The sequence below is a fragment of the Triticum dicoccoides genome, chromosome 7B (assembly GCF_002162155.2).
Source record: "Triticum dicoccoides isolate Atlit2015 ecotype Zavitan chromosome 7B, WEW_v2.0, whole genome shotgun sequence".
In the NCBI taxonomy this organism is placed as follows: domain Eukaryota; kingdom Viridiplantae; phylum Streptophyta; class Magnoliopsida; order Poales; family Poaceae; genus Triticum; species Triticum dicoccoides.
Genome location: NC_041393.1, coordinates 263,144,123 through 263,167,914, shown reverse-complemented (window position 1 = coordinate 263,167,914; position 23,792 = coordinate 263,144,123).

Genomic DNA, 23,792 nt, shown 5'->3' with positions numbered 1-23,792 from the left:
TCCGAACCAGCTATAGGAGCACGACTCTCTTTTTCCCAAAACTCAGCAATGTCTCTTTACTGGTACACTAGCTTGTTCTGTACACCTTCTCAAGTCTTTGATTTTCTTTCTTTTTTTGTGAGGAAGGAAGCAAGACAAAATTGAGAGTTCCTCGGACTCGAACCCAAGACCTCTCGGTTGAAAACCAAGGGTGCTAGTCACATATGTGGCGAACGTTCCCTAGGAGGAGGACGGCAGACGAACGCATTTTCCTCGCAGTTTTAGTTGCGAGGCAAGATCGAACGGTCGCAATTTCGGGAATGTTATCAGGCGGATGAGCCCAATTTTTCTTTTCTTCCTATATATAAAAAAGTATGCTAACCAACGGGCTATGGATATACCCATCAATTGATATCAATGCGAGGAGTAGGGATTGCCATGCAACGGATGCACTAAGAGCTATAAGTGTATGAAAGCTCAATATGAAAACTAAGTTGGTGTGATCCAACTTGTTTGCCCAATGAAGACCTCGGGCATTTGAGGAAGCCCATCATCGGAATATACAAGCCAAGTTCTATAATGAAAAATTCCCACTAGTATATGAAAGTGACTACATAGGAGACTCTCTAGATGAAAAACATGGTGCTACTTTCAAGCACAAGTGTGGAGTTAGCATGCCCCTTCTCTATTTGTTTTTCTTTCTCTTTTTTCTTTCCTTTCTTTTCCTTTTCTTTTTTTCCTTTTTTTCCTTTTTTCTTTTTTTCCTTTTTTTCCTTTTTTTCCTTTTTCTTTTTTTCTTTTTCTTTTTCTCTCTCATTGTCCGGAGTCTCATCCCGACTTGTGGGGGAATCATAGTCTCCATCATCCTTTCCTCACTAAGGCAATGCTCTAAAACGAATAATGATGATCATCACACTTCTGTTTACTTATAACTCAAAAGAAAAAAGAAAAATTACAACTCGATACCTAGAATAAATATGACTCTATATGAATGCCTCTGGCAGTGTACCAGGATGTGCAATGATCTAGCGTGACATGTATAAAAAATGATGCATGGTGGCTGAGCCACAACTACTATGTCAGCTATATGATCATGCAAAGCAATATGACAATGAATGCTCAAGTCATCAAAACAGAAGCGGTGGAAGTTGCATGGAAATATATCTTAGAATGGCTATGGAAAGGCCATAATAGGTAGGTATGGTGGCTGTTTTGAGGAAGATACAATAAGGCTTACATGTGATAGAGCGTATCATATCACGGGGGTTGGATGGACCTGCGAATTTTGCACCATGCCTCGAGGTGAGAAAGGGCAATGCACGGTACCATAGAGGCTAGCAAATTGTGGAAAGGTAAGAGCGCATATAATCCATGGACTCGCATTAGTCATAAAGAACTCATATACTTATTGCAAAAGTTTATTAGCCCTCAAAGCAAAGTACTACAACGCATGTCCCTTGGGGGATAGATTGGTAGGAAAAGACCATTGCTCGTCCCCGACCGCCACTCATAAGGAAGACAATCAATAATAAATCATGCTCCAACTTCATAGCATAACGAGTGACTATACGTGCATGCTTAGGGAATCACAAACCTTAACACCAATATTCCTACTAACGACAACTGTTTACAAGTACCTCCCATATATTATCATCTCTATATCGCAAAACTATTGCAAGGAATCAAACATATCATATTCAGTGATCCATAAGTTTTATGTAGGATTTCATGACTAACCATGCAAATGGCCAATTCCTTATGACTCTCTAAATGGATATAAGTGAAGCATGAGAGTTTAATTCTTTCTAAAAAAGACCATGCTGTAACAAATATAAGTGAAGCAAAAGAGCATTCTACAAACAATGGTTTTCTATGTCAAGAGAAACAGACAATCCAAACTTCAAATGATATAAGTGAAGCACACGAAGCATTCCGTAAATCCATAATCAAAAGATATAAGTGAAGTGCAATGAGAATTATATAAATCAACCATGGGCTATCTCATACCAGCATGGTGCATAAAATAAAAGTGAAAAATAAACACAAAAGACTCCAAGATTTACACATATCACGTGAATGAAACGAAGATGAAAACATACCGATACTTGTTGAAGAAAGATGTGATGCCTTCCAGGGCATCCCCATGCTTAGACGCTTGAGTCTCCTTGAATATTTACTTGCGGTTACTTGGGCATCCCCAAGCTTGAGCTCTCGCCTCTCCTCCTTCTCCGCATATCGAGACCTCCTCGATCTGTGATCACTTCATCCACACAAAACTCAATAGAAAGCTCGGTAAGATCCATTAGTATAATAAAGCAAATCACTACTCTAAGTATTGTTGCAAACCAATTCATATTTTGTTTTATCATTGTAGCTACTGTAAGATAAATTTTCCATGTCTTATGCCGCCGATAGAAGCGATAGTTTCATCAAAACAAGCAAAAGAATGCATCAAAAACAGAATCTGTCTTAAACAGGACCGTCTGTAGTAATCTGAACACTACCATACTTCTGTAACTCCAAAAATTCTGAAAAATTAGGAAACCATAAAAAATTTGTATAGCAATAGTGTGCAAAACGTTTCAGAAATGGTTGATGTTCCAGTAGAAAATGAAAATTTATGTGCTACAGCAAAAGTTTTTGTTTTTACACCGCACATACCAACAAGCAATCTAATCATCCTAAAGGCAAATCTAGGCACATTATTTTTATAATACAATGGAATTGTACAAGGGGATAATTATTTCTGATGAAAAGTTTCTGTAATTGAGATTCACAAAGTTTCCATGAGCCTGAACAAGTTTAAGGAGCTCCCCCACTTCAACAATGCTCGTCTCTCTCACTTTCACTTTCCTTTTTGTGGAGTTTTAAGTTCCCCTCTTTTTTTTAAACTTTATAAAAGCACTCAATAGAAATAAAATGACTCTCTAAAAGATCCGGGTTGTCTCGCTGGTAGCGCTTTCTTTAAAGCCATTAAGCTAGGCATAAAATGCTCAAGTAATGAATCCACCCGGATCCCAAGGTATATCAAAGCCAATTTTCATTAGCAATGATTTGGCATTTAGTAGTGAGCACAAAGAAATATATATCATGCAATGACGAAGTCTAACCCTCTTCCTATGCATCAGCATGTCATACCAGAACAATTCATGCACATCAAGTAAAGGCCAATACATAGTATAAGAAGTTTCTTGCAATTTTGTCGTGTTGGAAACATAGAGAGGCGGAGATGTAGTTCCTCTCTTATAATAATTGCAAGTAGGAGAAACAAGCGCATGCATATTATATTCATCAAAATCATCATGTGCAACAGTAAAATGCAACCCATCAATACAATCCTTAATAAGTGCAAACTTCTGTGATATAGTGTAGTTTGGAGAATTCAAAAAGATAATAGGACTATCATGCATGGGTGAAATAGCAAAAATTTCATTCTTAATATAAGGAACCATAGCAAGTTCATCTCCATAAGCATAATTTATATTGGCATCTTGGCCACAAGCATAGCAAGCATCAAGTTCATCAAAAAGGGATATTTCAAATGAATCAATGGGATCATAGCAATTATCATACATTCATCCTTCGGGAAGCATGAAGGGAAACTAAACAATGTATGAGTTGGAGAGTTACTCTCATTAGAAGCTGGGCACGGGTAGCTAATCCACTCTTCCTCCGTTTGTTCTTCGCTCTCCTCATCATCTTTTCATCAAATGAGCTCATAGTTTCATCAATTTCTTCTTCCATAGACTCCTGCAAAACGTTAGTATCTTCTAGGACAGCGGAGAAGTCCTCAATAGATGGTTTAATATAACCATTAGAAGAATAATTTTCATAGCAATATTTAAGTATAGCAAAATTTTCAGATTTGTAAAGAGTAGCATCATACTTTCCAATCAAAGAAGCAACTTCATAGGCACCCTTAAAAGCAACAAATTCTTCAATTTGTTCAATATCAAAGTAATCATAAACACCCTTGGCATAAGAAGGTAAGATATCATTATCCTTAAACTCAAATTGGAAGAAAAGGCGTTTCTTAGGATCTTCGGAACAACAAGTAAAATCATGTATTTCACATAAATTCAAAGCATAGCAATACAAACTATTAATATGATGCCATAAAAGTTTCCCTTTTGAGATATGCGGCGTCGCCCAAAATAAGCATGCTCATTTTAATGGTTTTCCCTCAAGTAAGCTAGTTGGGTTTTCAGCACCAGCACAAATGGATCGAAGATGATCCAAGTAGAAAGCTTCAGTAGTATGATAGATTTTGGGTGGTTCTTCAACCATTGGTTTACAGGTACAACTAATTTTTTTGGTATTTTGCGTTTCCTACCCATAACTAGAGATAGAAAACAAGAGCACAAAATAAAATTACATAGTGATAAAGCAAACAAGAACACATGAGAATATTCACCCCACGCTATTGCTCCCTGGAAATGGCGCCAGAAAAAGGTCTTGATAACCCACAAGTATAGGGGATCATTTGTACCCTTCTTCGATAAACAAGAGTGTCAAACCCAATGAGGAGCTAAAGGTAGAACAAATATTCCCTCAAGTTCTATCGACCACTGATACAACTCTATGCACACTTGATGATTCCTTTACCTAGAACAAGTATGAAACTATTTTGCAAGAATAAAACTACGAGTACTTTGCGAGAATAAAACTACGAATAAATTGCAAGGTAATAATAGTGGATAGCCGTTGTCAACAAGAAAGTCATTTGTCCCTAGGCAATTAATAACAAGTACCAGTAATCATTCTTGCAATTTTATATGAGGGAGAGGCATGAGCTAACATACTTTCTCTACTTGGATCATATGCACTTGTGATTGGAACTCTAGCAAGCATCCGCAACTACTAAAGATCATTAAGGTCGTGAAACCCAACCATAGCATTAAGTATCAAGTCCTCTTTACTCCCGTATGCCATAACCCACTTATCCACGTTTGGGCTGCTGTCATCCCCCGCAACACTGACAATAAGCAAACCATGAACATATTGCAACACCCTACAGCGGGGGGCCCTCACGTTTGCGCGAGATGGAGGGCACCATAGGACAGCACCATAAATAAAATATACAATCATACCGACCAAGATCATGATTAACCCATAGAACAAAATGGATCTACTCAAACATCATAGGATAGCCAAATATCATTGGGAAATAATATATGGAGTTGATCACCATGTTTAAGTAGAGATTACAACGGAGAGAAGGGGTGTTACACCGCTGCATAGAGGGGGAGAAAGTTGGTGTTGACGGTAGCAAGGTTGTTGATGTAGATCACCATCACGATCCTTTCCTCGGCGGTGTTCACGTGCCACTAGGAGAGAGGGGGAGTGTCGGCATCCTGGGAATGGGGGTACCCAGACTTGCCTGCCTGCAGCCCACGGCATGGCTCCGTCAACGGACTGGTATGACCCAGCTTCAGCAACAACAACCCAAGACCCTCACGAGGGGCCAAGCCTCGCGAGGCGGACAACACCAAGATCTCCCTAGGGGCGGCCTCGCTAGGCTGGCTCCCGAGGAGTGGAGATATCTATGCAAGGTACACCTCGCGAGGTTCATGTGACGCGAGCCATGACGACCAAGGCCAGGCGGGCGCCAGCGGGCGCAGTGTACCACTTTCCTCTTTGGTGCTAAGGAGGCAAGCATAGGCGCATGGTCCCGAGGGATCAAGCAAAGGTTTCCATATCAGTGCAACAAGACTAAGACCGCCAGGACGACAGGACGGAGGTCATCGTGGAGCCCACTGCAGCGTCACTACCAGAGCCTTTTGTAGGCGAAGACTACTTTTGTCAGGATAACTTGTACTAGTTGTCTCCCTTCAAATTTGGCCGTTGGGGGATCCCTTCCCACCTACATTTGGGAAGAGGACCAAGGCCACTATTAATAGGACTTAGCCACCACCAGAGAGGGGGACGGATCGATTCCACCCTGACCATCTCACCAGCTCATCGAGCTCAAGAACACCTCACCTCCCGAAGTTGTTCCACCATTGTACTAGTTCATCCTCAGCCCCTCGAGGCAATCCACCACAAAGATGGAGTAGGGTATTACACCGCAAGGTGTCCCGAACCAGGATACACTGATGTGTCTCTTGTCCCTTGGGTTCGTCGAGCTAGGCCATGGAATTGTTGCGCAGGCGGACCGGGTAGAGAGAGTTCTTCGCACGCACCCCAGAGTTTGAACCTCTCAAGGGTCTGCGGAACCCCGAATCCGACATTTGGCGCGCCAGGTAGGGGTGCATCGAAGCCTCTCTTCCATCGGTCCAACCGCCAGCGCTCCACCGCCTCAATGGCTGATGCTCGCCGAGCCCGTGTTGAGCGTCGGGCTGCCCTCGCCGCCCGCGTCGCCCAGACGGCTCCTGCCGGCGGGCTTCCCCGTCGGTCTCCATCGCCTGCCACCAACGCCGCCACCGGCCCGACGGGGCACGAGCAGCAAGCCTCGTCGCTACACCCCTCCGTGCGGCGTGATGGACGCACGGCCACCCCGTCGCTGACTCCGGCTGGTTCGTCATCCCATGCTGGTCACGGCCCGACGAATTTGTAGGCTGCGTTGCTCATGGCGCGCGAGCTCCTGCACTATCGCCCCGTCAATGACTTCTACGAAGAATGGCTGGACCGCATCGCCTAGCTGGTATGCGCCGCTGGGGTCTCTCCAGTACTGTCCCTTTCTCATCCTCGCCCACCATTTGCAGCGGGCGACGTAGCCCATGGAGCGCCTCCACCTCCGCCGCCTCGTCAAGACATCGCCCTCACACCAAGGCGTGCGGCCCCACGGCGTGACCTGTGGTGCATCAAGCTGCAGCCAGGGGAAACCCTACACAAGTACATCTAGCGCTTCAATAGCGTGCGCCTCAAGATCCCCAAGGTTTCGGATGAGGCCATCATTTCAGTGTTCTTTGATGGCGTCCGTGATGTCAATATGAAGGAGGAGCTCGCCATCCACGAGGACATGTGCATGGCTCTAGAGATGTTCAATGTGGCGACCAAGTGCGCGAGAGACGAGGAAGGCGCCTCTCCCTACTCGAGCTCCTAGCGGCCGACCCAGAAGACAAGAAGTCCAAGGCCAAGCACATGAAGCGCAAGGGGGCGGCCGTGCTTGCGGCTGAACCAGAGATGAAGCGCGGCTGTGACCACCCGGACTCGTCCAAGGGAAGTTGTCCATTCTGCGTCTTGCACAACGTACACATCCACAACACTAACAATTGTCAGGAGCTCAGGGCCAACCATGACGGGCGCCTCGGTCGTTGCCCCGAGCACAACAATCGAGGCTACGGCTGTGGGGGAGGTCTAAGTGGAGGACGCTGGGACGACCGCAGCCCCCGCCAGGAGTTGCGCGACCAGCCTCGTGAGGGCGCATGGAGAGATCAGCCTCATGAGGACCGTCCTCAGGGCAATGCCGGCCTCCCTCCGCTGCCACCACCACCAAGAAGGAATGACGACCACCATCAGGCCGAGGGGGCCGGGGGCTTCTAGGAGCCTCGTGCCATCACTTGCATCTTGGGCGGCGCTCAGGCCCCTGCCTCTCAGCGCATCTTCAAGAAGTTTGCCCGTGAAGTGAATGCGGCACTCCCTAGGCTCATGGCCACGCGACCACTCAGGTGGTCCAAGTGCACCATCACCTTCAGCTCGTCAGACCAGCACAAGTGCGCGGCAACCGCCGGAGCCCTCCCGATGGTCTGCTCTGCTGTCATCAGCAATGTCCAGATCACCAAGACCCTCATCGATGGCGGTGCAGGGCTCAATGTTCTTTCCATCGAGGCGTTCGACCGCCTCCAAGTGCCCTATGATCAGCTACAGCCCACCAAGCCCTTCTCAGGAGTGATCGAAGGCCCCACCACCCCCATTGGGAAGATCTGCCTCCCTGTCGCCTTTGGTCTGCGCGACAACTACCGCACTGAGCTCATCGACTTCGATGTCGCTCACATTCGTCTACCATACAACGCCATCCTTGGGTATCCAGCCCTCGCCAAGTTCATGGCGGTGACTCACCATGGTTACAATGTCCTCAAGATGCCAGGGAACCGCGACATCATCACCATCGCATGCCAAGAGATGGATGCGTTGTACTCTCTCGAGCGCGCCTACCAGGTTGTAGTAGTCGAGAACCCAGATGACGAAGGCACCGCCTCCCCTCCTGAGGTTGTCCCCAAGAAGAAGAAGCAGCTGCTCCGTCAAGAGGCTTAGGAGAGCGGTGTCTTCGGCGGCACCACCTTAGGACCTATGCCCACGGATGGGGCGCCTCCCTCTCTCGCATAGGAAGGCGCGCCCGGCGCCCCTCTCAGGCTGGGCTCGGGGGCTCTCCTTTGGAAGAGCCAACGTCACGAGTGAGGCGCTCGGGCACCATGTGGAGGCGTGTTTCAGGGCGCGCTTCCGCCAAGAGGGCATAAGGCACGAGGTTCCAGGTGCTCGGGAGTTCATCACCAAGACAACCGAGGAGCTTCAAGAAGCGAGAGCCATGCGCGGCGACCGCCGCCCACCACCTTGCCCAGCACCTTGTCCTGGCGAGGACAGCGAGCTGCGCGTCTGCGTTGACATACCAGGGCTCAATAGGGCCGCATCTCAGGAGCGCTTCTGGCCATCGCATGTTGGCCGGTGCAAGGGCCCCCCTCACTGCAACGTTCACATGCCTTCTGGCTTGCTGAATGCGGTTGTTGCATCTCAGCGCCACATGCGGAGCGTCATGGCGGTTCAGGAGGCCAGGAACCAGGCGGTCCTAGCGGAGATGGCGACGGTTCTTTGCGAGCCCCCTGAGCACCCTGAGTCTCCCGAGGTTTAGGACCTAGGTGGCTCGTGAGGAGCAACTTCTTTAGCATGCATCTTCAACTACTTCAACATCTCTTCGGCGACAGTGCCAGGTGAAATTTTCCAATTTATTCAATTGGGGGCGCCCCTCGGGCTGCATTATCCCCAGATCGCACGGGCCTGTCCCTGCGACATTTATCCTTTTGCATCTTTGATTTGCTCTATTGGGGGTGCCCCTTGGGCTGCATCATCCCCAGGCCGCGTGGGTCTGTCCCTGCGGCATGTATTGCTCTTGCATCTACCAGAACTAGCTTTACCTCATTCCGCAAGATGATTTGTGTTGTTACCTGCTTGCCTGTTGCCCTTAGCGGCCTCCCGCGTTGCTGACGGGCCTCCTGCTCATCTCGCAACGAGGGCTACACATGGTGGCACGGGGCTTGTGCTCGGGTCCATCCCTGCAATGCTGAAAAACCTGAGAGATCGAGCTCTGGCTCGCGGCCCGCTCCGCGCACGTCACATCACTAGATCCTCAGTGCATTCATCCCCTTGCAGAACGATCAACGGTAGGACAGCAAACGCGATTATGAGTTATATTCTCCCCTCAGACTAACTCGCACGAATATCTAGAGTTTAGCTATGGGTGGGCCCGCCAGCTAACCCTTTTTCATGCGATTCGCTTGCGCGTTAAAGTTGGGCTCTCGAGCATCACGCCTCGGGATCTCCTACTGACTCTCGAGCCCTCACCCCCGTCCTTTAGCACGGCATCATGACCTGGCATATTAGCGGCCGCTGAGACTCGCTCGAGGGTCGGGACTCGAGGACGCAGAGCACTCAGATGAGCGAGAAAAGGGGAGGCTGATGACCCACAAGTATAGGGGATCTATCATAGTCCTTTCGATAAGTAAGAGTGTCGAACCCAACGAGGAGCAGAAGGAAATGACAAGCGATTTTCTGTAAGGTTTTCTCTGCAAGCACTAAAATTGTAGGTAACAGATAGTTTTGTGATAAGATAAATTGTAACGAGTAACAAGCAATGAAAGTAAAAAAGTGCAGCAAGGTGGCCCAATCCTTTTTGTAGCAAAGGACAAGCCTGGACAATTTCTTATAATGAGGAAAGAGCTCCCAAGGACACATGGGAATTATCGTCAAGCTAGTTTTCATCACGCTCATATGATTCGCATTCGGTACTTTGATAATTTGATATGTGGGTGGACCGGTGCTTGGGTACTGCCCTTACTTGGACAAGCATCACACTTATGATTAACCCCTATTGCAAGCATCCGCAACTACAAAAGAATTATTAAGGTAAACCTAACCACAACATTAGACATATGGATCCAAATCAGCCCCTTACAAAGCAACACATAAACTAGGGTTTAAGCTTCTGTCACTCTAGCAACCCATCATCTAATTATTACTTCCCAATGCCTTCCTCTAGGCCCAAATAATGGTGAAGTGTCATGTAGTCGACGTTCGCATAACACCACTAGAGGAAAGACAACATACATCTCATCAAAATATCGAACGAATACCAAATTCACATGACTGCTAATAGCAAGACTTCACCCATGTCCTCGGGAACAAACGTAACTACTCACAAAGCATATTAATGTTCATAATCAGAGGATTAATAATATGCATTAAGGATCTGAACATATGATCTTCCACCAAGTAAACCAATTAGCATCAACTACAAGGAGTAATCAACACTACTAGCAACCCACAGGTACCAATTTGTGGTTTTGATACAAGATTGGATACAAGAGATGAACTAGGGTTTTGAGAGGAGATGGTGCTGGTGAAGATGTTGATGGAGATTGGCCCCCTCCCGATGAGAGGATCGTTGGTGATGACGATGGTGATGATTTCCTCCTCCCGGAGGGAAGTGTTCCCAGTAGAACAGCTCCACTGGAGCCCTAGATTGGTTCCGCCAAGGATCCACCTCGTGGTGGCGGAGTTTTGTCCCGTAAGCTTGCCCACAATTTTTTCCAGGGTAAAAGCCTTCATATAGCAGAAGATGGACACCGGAGGGCCACCAGGGGGCCCAGGAGACAGGGGGCATGCCCAGTAGGGGTGGGCGCGCCCCCACCCTCCTGGCCAGGGTGTGGGCCCCCTGAGGTGTTTCTTTCGCTCAATAATTCTTAATAATTCCAAAAATAAGTTTCGTGGAGTTTCAGGATTTTTGGAGTAGTGCAGAATAGGTTTCTAGTGTTTGCTCCTTTTCTAGCCAGAATTCCAGCTGCCTGCATTCCCCCTCTTCATGGTAAACCTTGTAAAATAAGAGAGAATAGCCATAAGTATTGAGATATAATGTGTAATAACAGCCCATAATGCAATAAATATCGATATAAAAGCATGATGCAAAATGGACGTATCAACTCCCCCAAGCTTAGACCTCGCTTGTCCTCAAGCGGAAGCCGATAACGAAAAATATGTCCACATGTTTAGAGATAGAGGTGTTGATAAAAATAAATTACGGACATGAGGGCATCATGATCATTCTTATAATAGCAACATAAATAGATTTTATCATATGATTTCTTATGCTCAAGTAACAATCAATTCACAATGTCAAGCATGGTCCAGAAACTTCATTGGAAGCTAATAAACTATAATCTCAGTGATTGAAGCAATTGCAATTTATCATAACATCAGAAAGAGTCAAGAATAGAGCTTTTCAGCAAGTCCACACACTCAACTATCATGTAGTCTTCTACAATTGCTAACACTCACGCGGTACTTGTGGTTATAGAGTTTCAACCGGACACTAAGAAAGATAGGGGCTTATTGTGTTGCCTCCCAACGTATTCACCTTTAGGTGATGTCAACAATAATGTCCATGCTAACTTACATCCAATTGGATATACATATCAAGATCTTTCAAACACGAGGAGCTTGCCAAAGGATAAAACGAAAAAGGGAAAGGTGAAGATCACCTTGACTCAAGCATAAAGTAAAAACATAAAGTAAAAGATAGGCCCTTCGCAGAGGGAAGCAGAGGTTGTCATGTGCTTTAGGGTTGGATGCATAAAATCTTAATGCAAAATAACGTCACTTTATATTGCCATTTGTATGTGGACCTTTATTATACAGTCCCTCGCTTTTATTGCTTCCACAACAAGATTGTATAAAGCTTATTTTCTCTGCACTAATAAGTCATACATATTTAGATAGCAATTTTTATTGCCTGCAACATGACAACTTACTTGAAGGATCTTACTCAATCCATAGGTAGGTATGGTGGACTCTCATGGCAAAACTGGGTTTAAGGATATTTGGAAGAACAAGTAGTATCTCTACTTGGTGCAAGGAATTTGGCTAGCATGAGGGGGAAAGGTAAGCTCAACATGTTTGGAAGGTCAATGACAATATACTTTAACTGAGATGTGAGAAAACATAAACCATTATGTTGTCTTCCTTGTCCAACATCAACTCTTTTAGCATGTCATACTTAATGAGTGCTTCACAATCATAAAAGATGTCCAAGATAATATATTTGTATGTGAACCTCTCTTTCCTTATTACTTCCTATTAATTGCAACGATGACCAAAGCTACGTTTATCAACTCTCAGCAACTTTTATGCCTCATACTTTCTATGTGTGAAGTCATCACTAACCATAAGATCGATATGAACTCTTCTATTCTTTCTACTTTCTCAAGATCATAGCAACATAGCAAAGCCCTTGACTCAACACTAATCTTTATTATAGATAGCTCACGGACTCGATTACATAAAGAAATCACAAAGCAAAACTCAAAACTACTTGATACCAAAACTTCAATCTACTAGATCAAGATACTACTAAAAGGATCGAACTAAATTAAACGGTAAAGATAGGAGTGTGATGGTGATACGATACCGTGGCACCTCCCCCAAGCTTGGCAGTTGCCAAGGGGAGTGCCCATACCCATGTGATTATGTCCTCGGAGGTGGTGAAGTAGGAGTTGTTGATGAAGTAGGCTTGTTGTCCATCTTCCAAGGCATAGGCTCACCATCATAGAAGGATGATCGAGTCTCTGGGATCCTTAAATCTGCATCCAAACTCATCCTCTTGAGTCTATATTCATACTCACAGTTTTGGTTTTGCAGGTCATAGATCTGGGCTTGGAGGTGCTCGATTTTCTCTTGAAGCTTGAATATGGTCTCCCCAATGACCTTGACATACAGCTTGTGGTTGTTGGTGAACTCCGTGATCATCATCTGGTTGGCGTTGAGTCCACGCTCCACCATCCCTTGGCACTTGAAAACTTGTTGCTCCATGGCTTCGAGCTTTGTCTCCATGCTTCCGGTACGCCTTGGTACCTCCACATCGCGGATGTGCAGCACCCGCTCACGCATCTCAATGGTTGAGGGTGTTGCAGCACCTCCCCAAGATAGGGGTTGATAACCCTGTCGAAAAACTTGTGCTTGGGAGCGCTTGGAGACGTCATGATGCTCTAGATCTGTCAGAAAAACAGCTCGATACAAAAACAGAGGATATTTGCGTGATACGGTGGTCAAAGCCTTCGGGAGATTACATAATGAATTTTTGCCGACCAAAATACATAACGTGCAAGAAAACGGAGTCCAAGAGGCACAGAGGTGGCCACGAGACAGGGGGCACACCCAGGAAGGGTGGGCGCGCCCTCCACCCTCGTGGAGGCCTCGTGTCCTTCCCGGAGTACTTCTTTCTTTCTAAAATTCTTAAATATTCCAAAGCTGATAAAAATTGCCATTAGAATTGTTTTGGAGTCGGTTTACTTACCGTACCACATACCTACTCTATTTTGGAGTCTGGAACGTTCCGGAAAGTGTCCCTTATGTATTCCTCTGGGTTTACGGTTTCAACAATATTAATTTCAACATTCATAGGATTACCTGAGATATAATGTTTAATTCCTTGATAATTCACCACCCTCGGACTTGTGCCTTCGAAGTTGTTGATTTTTATGGCACCGGAACGATAGACCTCCTCGATAACATAAGGACCTTCCCATTTAGAGAGAAGTTTTCCTGCAAAACATCTTAAACGAGTGTTGAATAATAACACATAATCACCTACGTTAAACTCACGCTTTTGTATCCTTTTATCATGCCAGCGTTTGACCTTTTCTTTGAATAGCTTGGCATTCTCATAGGCTTGGGTTCTCCATTCATCCAGTGAGCTGATGTCAAATAACCTCTTCTCACCGGCAAGTTTGAAGTCATAGTTGAGCTCTTTAATAGCCCAATATGCTTTATGTTCAAGTTCAAGAGGTAAGTGACAAGCTTTTCCATAAACCATTTTATACGGAGACATACCCATAGGATTTTTGTATGCAGTTCTATAGGCCCATAATGCATCATCAAGTTTCTTGGACCAATTCTTTCTAGATCTATTCATAGTCATTTGCAAAATTAATTTGAGCTCTCTATTGCTCAACTCTACTTGACCACCAGACTGCGGGTGATAAGGAGATGCGATTCTATGATTAACATCATACTTAGAAAGCATCTTATGGAAAGCACCATGAATAAAATGTGAACCACCATCAGTCATAAGATATCTAGGGACTCCAAACCTCGGAAAAATAACTTCTTTAACCATCTTAATAGAAGTGTTATGATCAGCTCTACTAGTTGGAATAGCTTCTACCCACTTAGTAATGTAATCAACAACAACTAAAATATGTGTGTAACCATTAGAGGCAGGAAAAGGTCCCATATAATCAAAGCCCCAAACATCAAACGGTTCAATAACAAGAGAATAATTCATAGGCATTTCTTGACGTCTACTAATGTTACCAATTCTTTGACATTCATCACAAGATAAGACAAACTTACGAGCATCTTTGAAGAGAGTAGGCCAATAAAAACCGGATTACAATACCTTATGTGCAGTTCTATCTCCAGCATGGTGTCCTCCATAGGGTTCAGAGTGACACTTGCATAGGATCTGTTCCTGTTCATGCTCAAGTACACAACATCTAATAACACCATCTACTCCTTCTTTATAAAGGTGTGGGTCATCCCAGAAGTAATGTCTTAAATCATAAAAGAACTTTTTCTTTTGCTGGTATGTGAAACTAGGTGGTATAAATTTAGCAACAATGTAATTAGCATAATCAGCATACCAAGGAGTAGTATGAGAAGCATTAATGACCGCTAATTGTTCATCGGGAAAGCTATCATCAGTAGGCAGTGGGTCATCAAGAACATTCTCTAACCTAGACAAGTTGTCCGCAACGGGGTTCACAGCTCCCTTTCTATTAATAATATGCAAATCAAATTCTTGGAGCAAGAGAACCCATCTAATAAGTCTAGGCTTAGCATCTTTCTTTTCCATAAGATATTTAATAGCAGCATGATCAGTGTGAATAGTAACTTTGGAATCAACAATATAAGGTCTAAACTTATCACATGCAAACACAATTGCTAAGAACTCTTTTTCAGTAGTAGCATAATTTCTCTGGGCAGTATCAAGAGTTTCACTAGCATACTGGATAACATTCAATTTCTTATCAACTCTTTGCCCTAGAACAGCACCTACAGCATAATCATTAGCATCACACATAATTTCAAAGGGTAAATTCCAATCAGGTGGCTAAACAATAGGTGCAGTGATCAAAGCTTTCTTAAGTATTTCAAATGCTTCTACACAATCATCATCAAAGACAAAAGGAATATCTTTTTGCAATAAATTAGTCAGAGGCCTAGAGATTTTAGAAAAGTCCTTAATGAACCTCCTATAAAAACCGGCATGACCAAGGAAACTTCTTATACCTTTTATGTCCTTGGGACATGGCATCTTTTCAATAGCATCAACTTTAGCTTTATCAACTTCAATACCTCTCTCGCAAATCTTATGCCCCAAGACAATGCCTTCATTAACCATAAAGTGGCACTTTTCCCAATTCAAGGCGAGACTAGTGGCTTCGCATCTCTGCAAAACTCGATCAAGGTTGCTCGAGCAATCATCAAAAGAGGATCCATAGACGGAGAAATCATCCATGAATACCTCACAAATCTTTTCACAGAAGTGAGAGCATATAGCCATCATACATCTTTGGAAGGTAGCAGGTACATTACATAAACCAAAAGGCATACATCTATAAGCAAAAGTACCGAAAGGGCAAGTAAAAGTAGTTTTAGATTGATCCTTCGTTGATACAGGTATTTGAGAGAAACCAGAATAAACATCCAGAAAGCAAAAATGTGTGTGTTTGGACAGACTTTCTAGCATTTGATTGATAAAAGGTAAAGGGTAATGATCTTTCTTAGTAGCTTTATTTAATTTACGGAAATCAATTACCATCCTATAACCTGTAATAATTCTTTGCGGGATCAATTCATCTGTATCATTAGGAACAACGGTAATACCTCCCTTTTTAGGAACACAATGGACAGGACTTACCCAATCACTATCAGCAACGGGATAAATTATACCTGCCTCAAGGAGCTTTAGTATCTCCTTTCTTACCACTTCTTTCATCTTAGGATTCAATCGTCATTGAGGATCTCTAACTGGTTTGGCATCGTCCTCCAAATTAATTTTGTGTTGGCATAACATGGGACTAATGCCCTTGAGATCATCCAGAGTATATCCAATAGCAGCATGGTGCTTCTTCAGAGTTTTCAATAATCTTTCTTCTTCTTGCTTTGAAAGGTTAGCACTAATAATAATAGGATATATTTTCTTTTCATCAAGATAAGCATACTTAAGATTATCAGGTAATGGTTTGAGTTCAAACACGGGATCACCCTTGGGTGGAGGGGGATCCCCTAGAATTTCAACGGGTAGGTTGTGTTTCAACATAGGTTCCTGTTGAAGGAACACTTCATCTATTTCCCTTCTTTCCTTCATAAACATATCGTTTTCATGTTCTAGCAAATATTGTTCTAACGGATCAGTAGGAGGCATGGCAATAGAAGCAAGACCAGTAATCTCATCCTTACTAGGTGATTCTCTATCATGAGGTTGTCTATGAAACTTAGCAAAATTAAACTCATGAGACATACCCTGTAATCCAATTGTGGCAGTATCCTTTTCACAATCAATCCTAGCATTAACTATATTTAAGAAGGGTCTACCAAAAATAATGGGACAAAAGTCATCTTGTGGGAACTAAGAACAAGAAAATCAGCAGGGTATTTAACCTTCCCACACAAGACTTCAACATCTCTAACAATCCCAACTGGTGAAATAGTATCTCTGTTGGCAAGCTTGATAGTAACATCAATACCTTCCAACTCAACGAGTGCAATATCATGCATAATTTCTTTATATAAGCCATAGGGTATTGCACTAGCACTAGCACCCATATCACATAAGCCATGATAACAATGATCTCCTATTTTAACAGAAATAACAGCCATGCCTACCACAGGTCTATGTATCTTAGTATCTGGTCTAACAATATTAGTAGTCTCACCACAGAAATAAATAGCATGCCCATCTAAATCATCATCCAAGAGATCTTTAACCATAGCAATACTAGGTTCAACTTTGATTTGCTCAGGAGGTGTATAAGTCCTAGTATTACTCTTACGAACAACAGTCGAAGTTTTAGCATGATCCTTTATCCTAACAGGAAAAGGAGGTTTCTCAACATAAGTAGTAGGAACAATAGGATCACTATAGGTGAGATTCCTTTCTTCAACTATAATAGATGCAACTACTTTTACTTCAATCGGAGGATTATATTTAAACCACTTCTCCTTAGGGAGATCAACGTGAGTAGCAAAAGATTCACAAAAAGAAGCTACTATCTCAGAGTCAAGTCCATATTTAGCGCTAAATCCACTTAAAAGCATCGGTATTCATAAAAGATTTAACACAATCAAACTTAGGTGTCATACCTAACTCCTTACCATCGTCGGAACCCCAATCTTCAGAGTTGTGTTTAATTCTTTCCAATAAGTCCCATTTGAATTCAATAGTCTTCAGCATAAAAGAACCAGCACAAGAAGTATCGAGCTTGTTGCGATCATTGAGAGAAAGCCGAGCATAAAATTTTGAATAACCATTTCTCTGGAGAGCTCATGATTGGGGCATGAATATAACATTGACTTAAGCCTCCCCCAAGCTTGAGCGATGCTTTCTCCTTCACGAGGCTAGAAATTATATATGTAATTAGATCACGATGAACAAGATGCATAGGATAGAACTTCTGGTGAAATTCCAACTTCAATCGTTTATAATTCCAAGATCCCGTATCGTCACATAGCCTATACCATGTCAATGCATCTCCCTTCAAAGATAAAGGGAAGACCTTCCTTTTGACAACATCATCGGGAATACCTGCAAGCTTAAATAATCCACAAACTTCATCCAGAAAGATAAGGTGTAAATCGGGATGCAATGTTCCATCTCCTGCAAATGGATTAGCTAGCAGTTTCTCTATCATACCCGAAGGAATATCAAAGTAAATATTTTCAATAAGTTCAGTAGGTTGAGGAGCAACTCTTTGCTCTTCTGGTCGGGGTGAAGATACCCCGAACAAGCCCCTCAAAGGATTAGTTTACATAGTGACAAGTGACAGAAAATTTCAGCACACTATATAAATGTTTCCTTACCAAGTTCCACTCACCAAAAGCGCTACGCTCCCCGGCAACGGCGCCAGAAAAGAGTCTACATGACCCACAAGTATAGGGGATCTATCATAGTCCTTTCGATAAGTAAGAGTGTCGAACCCAACGAGGAGCAGAAGGAAATGACAAGCGGTTTTCAGTAAGGTTTTCTCTGCAAGCACTGAAATTGTAGGTAACCGATAGTTTTGTGATAAGATAAATTGAAACGAGTAACAAACAATGAAAGTATATAAAGTGCAGTAAGGTGGCCCAATACTTTTTGTAGCAAAGGACAAGCCTGTACAATTTCTTATAATGAGGAAAGAACTCCCGAGGACACATGGGAATTATCGTCAAGCTTGTTTTCATCACGCTCATATGATTCGCGTTCGATACTTTGATAATTTGATATGTGGGTGGACCGGTGCTTGGGTACTGCCCTTACTTGGACAAGCATCCCACTTATGATTAACCCCTATTGCAAGCATCCACAACTACAAAAGAAGTATTAAGGTAAACCTAACCACAACATTAGACATATGGATCCAAATCAGCCCCTTACGAAGCAACGCATAAACTAGGGTTTAAGCTTCTGTCACTCTAGCAACCCATCATCTACTTATTACTTCCCAATGCCTTCCTCTAGGCCTAAATAATGGTGAAGTGTCATGTAGTCGACGTTCACATAACACCACTAGAGGAAAGACAACATACATCTCATCAAAATATCGAATGAATACCAAATTCACATGACTACTAATAGCAAGACTTCACCCATGTCCTCAGGAACAAACATAACTACTCACAAAGCATATTAATGTTCATAATCAGAGGAGTAATAATATGCATTAAGGATCTGAACATATGATCATCCACCAAGTAAACCAATTAGCATCAACTACAAGGAGTAATCAACACTACTAGCAACCCACAGGTACCAATTTGTGGTTTTGATACAAGATTGGATACAAGATTGGATACAAGATTGGATACAAGAGATGAACTAGGGTTTTGAGAGGAGATGGTGCTGGTGAAGATGTTGATGGATATTGGCCCCCTCCCGATGAGAGGATCGTTGGTGATGACGATGGTGATGATTTCCCCCTCCCGGAGGGAAGTGTCCCCGGCAGAACAGCTCCGCTGGAGCCCAAGATTGGTTCCACCTCGTGGCGGCGGAGTTTCGTCCCGTAAGCTTGCCCACGATTTTCTCTAGGGTAAAAGCCTTCATATAACAGAAGATGGACATCGCAGGGCCACCAGGAGGCCCAGGAGATAGGGGGCGCGCCCAGTAGGGGTGGGTGTGCCCCCCACCCTCCTGGCCATGGTGTGGGCCCCCTAAGGTGTTTCTTCCGCTCAATAATTCTTATTAATTCCAAAAATAAGTTTCGTGGAGTTTCAGGATTTTTGGAGCAGTGTAGAATAGGTTTCCAATGTTTGCTCCTTTTCCAGCCAGAATTCCAGCTGCCGGCATTCCCCCTCTTCATGGTAAACCTTGTAAAATAAGAGAGAATAGCCATAAGTATTGAGATATAATGTGTAATAACAGCACATAATGCAATAAATATCAATATAAAAGCATGATGCAAAATGGACATATCAGAGGCCGGCGTGAGCCCTACCTAGTAGCACCGCCGATGAAGCACGAACAGGGCACTGCACTAGGAATCACCCTAGGCTCGTTAAGATAAGTCACCTATTCGTGTAGCGCGACGCCATTGTCTGGAATATTCAACTCTTGCAGCCTTGCTCCGGTAATGCCGCCTTCCTTTTTGATCTCCAGGAAGCTGCTTGCACGCCAAAGGGGACCTCTTGAGCATTGCGCCTCAGGAGATTTTACCGGACCTTGGGCCGCTCACCTCCTGGCCTTAACCACGACATCGAGACCTCGGCATACCAGTGATGACCGAAGCTTGCCTGGGGACTGGGACCTGCTAGCATAGAGCGCTAAGCTACCGCAAGGATGAAAAGGGGGAACAATGTCGAAGCAAGATACACAGCTGCAACCTTATAATAGGAATAGTAAACATTGGGGCAAAAGCATTACAGGTTCTTTACATACCCCATGAGGTTTGTCTTGATTCTTCGCAGGGAACAAAAGAAGAAAAACCTCAAGGGAGCCCTGAGTACGGGCATCGCCATCGACGCCATCATCAAAAGTGGGCCATGAGAGGCCGACGCCAACCTCACCGAGGTCATTGACGGCGCCGAGCGGATGCTACTGCCGCGCTCCGGGCGCGGCGAGAGCTTGGAGGCACGTAGCTGTCATCGCTCGACTCAGGGGACTCGCTAGGCTCAAGAGAGTCACTGGACCCCCGGGAGTGGTCACTACTGCAGGAGGAGCTATCGGCAGGACCCGGGGCAGGCTCAATGCCCGATGTTGTGTCACGCTGGCGGCTTCCTCCGGGGCAGCACTCCTAGCGGCGGCCTTCCTCGTCGAAGACCTTGAAGAACAGCATGGAGGCGCCGTCATACTCAAAATGGATGGCGAGGGCCCCTTCCGCGCGGAGGTGCGAGCGACCTCGCCCCATCCTCGGGTCATGAAGATCTTGCCTGGGGGGACGACCTCGACTTCCGCCCCCGTGGCCAGACTGCAGCACCCGGCATGCTGCAGCCACAGCTCGAGTGGCCCTCTTGGTGGCATCTCCACGGAAAAGAACCGCGGGATCTGAATCCACGTGCACAGGGGCACGACAACCCACACCACGAACTCGCGCAAGGAACCTTCAGCATGGGTTTGCGGGCCTGCAGCCCGCGCGACCTCAACCGGACAACCACGACCGTGGCTGTTGTGCCGCAGGGCGCTACCGCTTTCTCCAGAGCGTTGCCCCTGGGCATGTAGAGGAAGCGGGAAGCCGGGCGTAGGTCGCTCGTACCAAGGCCGCGTCACCTCTGGCCTATCGCCGGCATCGTGGGGGCGGCCCAGCCTCTTCTCGGCGGGAGCGGCCCCTGCTCCTCGCAGGGGTTTTTTCCTTTCTCCGCTGCGGAAAACCTCTTGATCGGCACCATGGGCTCTACAACAAGACGGCGAGACCAAGAGAAGGAAGAAGGAGCGAGTGATGGTGAGATGGAAATGAGCAAGGGGGGATCCGCCCCTCCCCTTATTTATAGCAGGGAGGAGGCCAACCGCCGACCTCCATGATCGCATGTAATGATGGTTTTTTCTACATGCAGCAGAGTCCCGTCAAGTCGTATGGTTTCCGAGGCAGCATGGGGAAGCGGAGATGCCCACGTCCCATCAATCACCATGCTCAACCGAGGCCGCAGGCGATTGGGGCCCGCGGTGCTCTGCCCTTGCCCCTTGGCTTCGTCTCGAAGCCAAGTGCGAGCGCGCCTTGGACCTGGGGGCTACTGTCGGTGTCCTGGGAACGGGGGTACCTAGATTTGCCTACCTGCAGCCCACGGCATGGCTCCGTCAATGGCCTGGTACGACCCAGCTTCAGCAACAACAACCCAAGACCCTCGGGAGGGTCCAAGCCTCGCGAGGCAGACGACACCAAGACCTCCCTAAGGGGCGGCCTTGCTAGGCTGGCTCCCGAGGAGCGGAGATATCTATGGAAGGTACGCCTCGCAAGGTTCATGTGACGCCAGCCATGACGACCAAGGCCAGGCGGGCGCCAGCGGGCGCAGTGTACCAGTTTCCTCTTTGGTGCTAAGGAGGCAAGCGCGGGCGCGGGGTTCAGAGGGATCAAGCAAAGGTTTCCACATCGCTGCAACAAGACCAAGACCGCCAGGACGGTAGGATGGAGGTCATAGCGGAGCCCACCGCAGCGTCACCACCAGAGCCTTTTGCAGGCGAAGACTACTTTTGTCAGGATAACTTGTACTAGTTATCTCCCTTCAAATTTGGCCGTTGTGGGATCCCTTCCCGCCTACATTTGGGAAGAGGACCAAGGCCACTATAAATAGGACTTAGCCACCATCATAGAGGGGGATGGATTGATTCCACCCTGACCATCTCACCATCTCATCGAGCTCAAGAACACCTCACTTCGTGAGGTTGTTCCACCACTGTACTAGTTCATCCTCAGCCCCTCGAGGCAATCCACCTCAAATCTGGAAGAGGGTATAACACCGCAAGGTGGCCCGAACCAGGATAAATTGCTGTGTCTCTTGTCCCTTGTGTTCGTCGAGCTAGGCCGTGGAATCGTTGAGCAGGCGGACCGGGTAGAGAGAGTTCTTCGCACGCACCCCAGAGTTCGAACCTCTCAAGGGTCTGCGGAACCCCGAATTTGACAGGGAGATAGCCTCCTCCTCCTTCTTTTTCCTTGGCCTCCCCCTAGATGGGAGGAGAGTTTCCCCTCTGGTCCATGGCCTCCATGGCGGTGGAGGGGCGGGAGCCCCTCCGAGATTGGATCTCCCTCTCTGTTCCCTTCTGTTTCGCGTGCCCCAGATCTGGCCCTTCACGGTTTCTTAAATTCTCGGAGATCCGTAACTCCAATTGCGCTGAAATTTTTACACATTCTTTTTCCATAAAGTATCTTTCTTGCGCCATAAGAAGGGCCCCAACCGACCTTCGAGGAGGGCACAAGATAACTGGGCGCGCCTGGCATGCCCTGGTGGGTTGTGGTCACTGTGGGCCCCCGTTTGTGTTCATTCCACCTCCCAGAAATCATAAATATTCCAAAATAATTCTTCGTAAAGTTTTATCACGTTTGGACTTCGTTCGATATGGATTTTCTGCGAAACAAAAAACGTGCAACAAACAAGAACTGGCACTGCGCACTGGATCAATAGGTTAGTCCAATAAATCATATAAAAAGTTGCCAAAAATATGTGAAAGTTGTATAATATTGGCATGAAACAATCAAAAATTATACATACGACGGAGACATATCAAATAGCGTATGCGATAGTTATCATGTACGACGATGTTATGATGGTCCGACGTTTCGTAATCCTATCCGACACTCGTACGATGATTAGCTAATCTTCTTAATTAGTTATCGCATACGGTTCGGGAAGAGTGAATGTGTGTGATTGTCTGCTTATCATACATGTTCTATAATCGTGAACCGTTTGTGACAGGGCCGTGCATCGTAAACATAGCACCATAGAATACCGACTGTGATGGTAATGCGAGCACAAACGAGTTGCAAGGATGAAACTTTTGGGATATTTGAGATATCAGAAATAGTTTTATAGGGACAACTGTATGCATCATGGCTCCCTATCCCCGATGGTTTCTGGGTCGTGTGGGAAGGACCCCCTATCGCACACAATCACATGGCGACGGCTCAAAATGTCGTCGCGGAAAGGGGTTAAAAAACCATTTGTATAGCACCTCGCTGTACCAGTGGTGATTCGAAATTTCGGGATTAAAAATAGTTCAGATTGCACAGAAATATGAAAAGAATATGGACTGTAATAGTAAGAAAAAGAATATGGGCTTCAAGAAAATATGGGCTTCAAAAATAATATGCGCTTAAAGAAATGTCGTTGAAGTTTTTAACTGTGGCCAGAATATGGACTGTAATGGTAACATAAAGAATATGGGCTTCAAAAAATCCCTAAGAATTAGCCAATGGGCT